This window comes from Rhea pennata, unplaced genomic scaffold, assembly GCF_028389875.1.
Source record: "Rhea pennata isolate bPtePen1 unplaced genomic scaffold, bPtePen1.pri scaffold_26, whole genome shotgun sequence".
Taxonomy (NCBI): Eukaryota; Metazoa; Chordata; class Aves; order Rheiformes; family Rheidae; genus Rhea; species Rhea pennata.
The window spans coordinates 1,398,257-1,403,169 of NW_026907677.1; the positions used below are offsets into that span (position 1 = coordinate 1,398,257).

The following is a 4,913-nucleotide window of genomic DNA, read 5'->3' on the forward strand; positions in this document are numbered from 1 at the left end:
CTCACCCATCTGCAGAGGCTGAGGCACGCACACGCCGGGGAGCTGTGTCTGGGAGCCGATCTCCTGGGGAGCTCCATCTTCCCTGTCCTTCTCCCAGGCCACCCTGGGGTTGCTGGGGGGTCTCTCAGCCATCCTGTGGGAAGGAGAGGAGGTGCTGAGCGTTGGGGAAGGGGGAGCCTGCGCTCAGGCCTGGCCGCATCTCTGTGTCACCACAGTGGGCAGACAGTGGTCCTAAAGGAGGCTGTGCAGGCACACGGGGCAACAGTTTTTCAGCAAGCAGCAAATGCCCTGGAAAAGGCCTCTTGGGGGCCCTCCAGAAACACCGGCATCACCTGGCTGCAGTGGGCAAGGGACCAACATCAGAAATCAGGCACGTGGCTGTGCCTTTCCCAGACGAAGGGCTTCGCTGGGCAGATGCCAACACATTTTGCCAAGGCACCGCTTCCAGGAGTGCCTCTTACAAGCAAAGCCAGTGGGGGTGATGCCAGCAATCCCGGAGTGTCCTTGCCTTCCCCTGGCTGTGCTGGGCCATGGAGCCCAAGCCAGGCCCAACCATGGGGCCAGGCTGCTCCCAGGCAGCCCCTCCCAGAGCCAGAGCAGGTGATGCTGGTGTCTCCCCGGTGCTCCTGGTGGCGGGTCCCAGCCCTTCCTGGGACACCTTGACCCTGCAGGGCTAGTGGTGGCTGTGGACACCATTGTCCCAGCCCCGCATCATCACCTCCCCCCACCCGCTCGGCCACCCTGGACCCCAGGCAAATGGCACCCCTCATGGCTTACACAGGGTGGGAACTGGGGAGGCCTCAGGAAAACGCCTCGGTCCCGTGGGGCTGCCCGAGGGCTGCAGGGAAAGGCGTGGGCTGCGCTCAGGGTCCTCCTCCACGAGTCCTGCGCACTGCTGCCCTGTCCTGTCCCCCTGCACACTGCGGGACTGAGGCCGTGCCAGCGCCTGACTGTGACACGTGGAGATGTCACAGGAGCACAGTCACCAAGGGCTCTGCCATCCCTGGGCAGCCTCCGCCTGCCCCCTGCTCCCCACAGACCCTTCTCATGCACCAGTTCACTTGTCGGGGCTCAGGTCCCCTAAACCCCTCCGTCTGCCCCACGAGCATGCACTTAGGGCTCTGCTGCTCAACAGAGCCCTTGACTGCTTTCTTGGGTGCCCCCAGGCCCCATAGAGTGGACACTGTCAACCCAAAGTGAGCACCTGGGGACAAAGTGCTCTAGGCTCACCCTAAGAGAGCACAAAGCCAGTGTGACACCAGTTCACCAGTTGACTCGGTGCTACTTCTTTACTTGGGCAAGTTTTCTTTCAACTCCCACCACCGACGCTGTCTCTGCAAAAGGGAAGGTGCATGCTTTTCTTCCTGACTTAGACGGACCATTCCAAAATGCCCAACGGGGGTTGAGCCTGGGGTTAGTTGTAACACGAAAGGTGAGCACTGCAGAGGCTCTTGCCTTTGCGTAGACCCCCATCATTCCCAAAGGCTATGTTGTCCAGGCGCTTCACCAGAAGATTTCTTTAAGGCACGTGAAAGCATGCGGTTGTGTTGTGGAGCTTTCAATGTACCCTAGGTCAGCTTTCAAACCTACTGCTTTTCGAGAATGAAGCATGGGGCTTTCACAGCCCAATGAAGGGCTGGCTCACTGCCCATGTCTGATCTACAGCAGGACAACGACTTTTGCCAAGATATTGTGACCTTGCTCCTCATCTCATCCACAGAGTGTTCTTCTGTGGAGCAGTCTCAAATGCCTTAAGGAAGAAGGCTGACTAGAGAGGTGCTTCTGTGTGCCACTTTCCCTCTAAATACCATCTCACAGCAGCAGTAGCTAGCTGACAAGAATGGTGGGTTTTCACGTGAGACCATCAATTTTTTGGCAAAGCAACAGACCTCTACCAGCCCTTTGGCAACAGTGGGACAGCTTGCACAACTTACTCTTGCACTCCTCCTTGCTCTGGCCCAGAGAAGCCCCAGCCAGCACCAGCAGTCTGGCCATGGCAAAGGCAGGAGAGTTGCCCCTCCTGGGCTCTCCGGCCCACATTTGAGATCCACCCCGCCAGCTCCTCCAGTGAGGAAGTGGCATCTGTCCCGATGGCTTAGGATCCCTCCCACATTTCCTAACCAAAACTCTGCTGTTCCTTGCACAAAACTAACTGACAGGCATCTCCATGGTTATAAAAGCCAGAGAAATACCAGGCCACTGCTGCCTTTACTAACTGGAACACTAATTATGGATATGCAACCGTAAATCCTAACTGTCCCTACCTGATCCCATGGCTGCTTCCCTGCCTGGCCAAAAGCTTGCTCTCAAGAACACAAGGGAGAAGCGCACCTGCAGAACCTGCGGTTGCTACAGGGCCAACAGCAAAGGGAGAAAGGGGCAAAACAGGCACGAGATGGTTGGAGGAAAGGCTGCGGAGGCACCCAGCCACCTGCTGAGAATGGAGCACTTCTCTACCTAGCTTTCCAGTATTTACCACTCCTTGCAGATCTGCATATGGGCATCAGGTTGAACTAAAACAAGCCCTTGGGAAAAGTCTCTTCCAGCTGACTTGTGTGGCAGCAGGGGAAGCCCAGAGGCTGTAACGACACATGGCTCAGAGACCCAGGCCCCGTCCCTGCATGGCATCAGTCTCCACAGAACCGCAGAGGGGCCCTGGCCAAGGCCTCCCTTAGCACCATAGCAAAGGGGTGGAGATGGAGGAGAAAAGTCCTTCCTGGAGATGCTGGGGATTGAACCCAGGACCTCCTGCATGCGAAGCAGGCGCTCTTCCACTGAGCTACATCCCCTTACACATGGCATACGTAGATGGGGGGTGTGCTCTGGGGTGCCCTCTCCTCCCATGCCATGTCCCTGACAAGCACAGCCCCCTTGTGCCCTGCTGCCCTCAGACCCTCCCCAGAAAACTCCATTCAGACCCTCCTGCCTGGCCGTGGGGGAATCTGGCCTTGCCTCTGCCCTGGGACTGCTCCTGCACAGGGCCACGCCACGGAGCGCTGCCCCTTCAGCATCTCTGCAGCTAATTGGGTCAGGGGGAGAGTGTCGCTGCAGGTGCTGCTGCCAGGCTCTGGTCCTGCCAGGGGAGGCTCGATGGAGAGGGGCAAGCCCCTTCCCTGAGTCACCTCTGCCAGCGCAGGCAGCACTCCTGTGTGCATCACCTGTGTCCACGAGGGCAGCAGCAGGAGGGAGTGGTGTGAGGGAAATGCCCTCCCCAGGGGGATGTGCCCACAGCTCTGATTGCCCCCAGGGTGTGGGGTGGAGGGAGCAGGGGAGCAGGCAGAGCTGGTGCTGGGCAGGGAGCTGCCCAGAGCCCCTCAGCCAGGCTCCAGGCCTCCCCCTGCACCATGCTGCCCACCAGCACCCGGCCATGGGCAAAGGGCAGCGTCCCCCTGCCTGGGGCTGGGTACGGGGTTGCGCTCAGGGACATTCCCATTCTTGCAGCACCAGGACAGTGCTGACAGTGGAGCCCCCGGCACAGCCCCAGGTGGGGGGTTTCTGTGGGCCAACCGGCAGCACGTTCGGCTGTAAACAGAAAGGTTGTTGGCTGGAGCCGACCCAGGGACGGTGCCCCCGTGGTGGGGTGCCTGGGGGACTGTGCTGCTCGGCACCCTGGCTTTTGCTCACAGTCCCCAGGAAGGATCCCAGACAAAGCGGTGGGAACCTCAGGGGTCTGACGGAGGCTGGGGAAGGCCCAGGGCCCAGGGAAGGACCTGTGTCCCGAGGCAGGGCTGCTGTGAGCAGGGGGGTCACGGCTGCTGGGCTGGTGCCACTGACCTTCCCCTTCACCCCTGTGTGTGTGTGCAGAGGTAGGTCTTGCTGGGGGTGGGGGTTGGGGAGGCTCACCGGGAGGGAATGGGGAGAGGAATCAGAAGTGTTTAGGATCAGCACCAAGCAGAAGGCACACCCTTTGCTAGGGCTATAAGAGAGTAAATCAGGGTTTAGTGAATGCTATCCATTCTGCCCTCTGTCCTCCGCAAAGAAGAGCAGAAAGGCAATCTTCAGCAGACACAAATGGAACCTGAGAGCATCTCATGGCCCCGTCTTCACCAGCCCCTTCATGTGATGCAACCTTCATACACCTCCCTGCTCCTTCATGAGCGGCAACCTCCCTGCACCTCCCCTGCTCACAGGGAATGCTCTTTTCCACTCCCAGGAACTGACGTGGGAAACCCAGAGGGAAAAGGCAAAATTCCCCTCCCCACTTCTCCAGAGGTCCAGCCCTGGCCAGGTTTCTGTGGGACAGCGCATCTGTTGGAGGCTAGCACATGCACGCTCCTGGGGGATGTCCCTCTGGACCAAATGGGATGGCCAGGGGACCAGGAGAGCAGCACGGAGGATGCATGTGTGTGCTGCTGAAGCTGAGCTGAGCTGAGCTGTGCCATGCCCATCCCTGGTAGGAAGGACAGGAGAGGGACCAGCGTGTGCCCATGCTGGGTGGTCATGTCTGTACCTCTGCTTCCTGAATGGGGAGAAGGGAGGGAGCAGTGCCATGGGGCAGCCAAAGGGGCCAGCTGAGTCCCTGCTGCCGTGACCATGCAGGGATGTGGGAGCACTTCAGAGCTCTGCTTGCTGTGCAGGCGGCTCTGCCAGAGACCCCTGTAGCCGGGACAGTGCTTCATCTGCCCCGAGCACAACGTGGGTGGAGAGGACAGCGCTCACCACCCAGCCTGTGCTTGATCCTTGGCCTGAGTTGTTGGCTGGAGAGAGGCTGAGACTGGAGACGCAGCGGCATGCAGTGGGTGGTAGACACAGCTGAGCTCCAGCTGGGAGAGCAGGGTTCAGCAGCAGCAAGAGCTGCTGTGGGGCGGCAGGAGCAGGGCTTCTCCCTCTGTGCAGGGATGTGGGGCTGGAGCTGGGCTGGGCAGGGCTGGACAGCCAGATGGGGGAGTAGGTTTGGGTGAGGGAAGTGGGGA

General features: G+C 59.9%; 1 non-coding gene across 1 annotated transcript; it reads right to left on the reverse strand.

Annotated features, from left to right (window-relative positions):
* Window positions 1-2,717: 2,717 nt before the first annotated feature.
* Window positions 2,718-2,789, reverse strand: TRNAA-CGC (transfer RNA alanine (anticodon CGC)). Its single transcript has one exon. It is a non-coding gene; the product is annotated as a tRNA-Ala (tRNA).
* Between the last annotated feature and the right edge of the window lie 2,124 nt (window positions 2,790-4,913).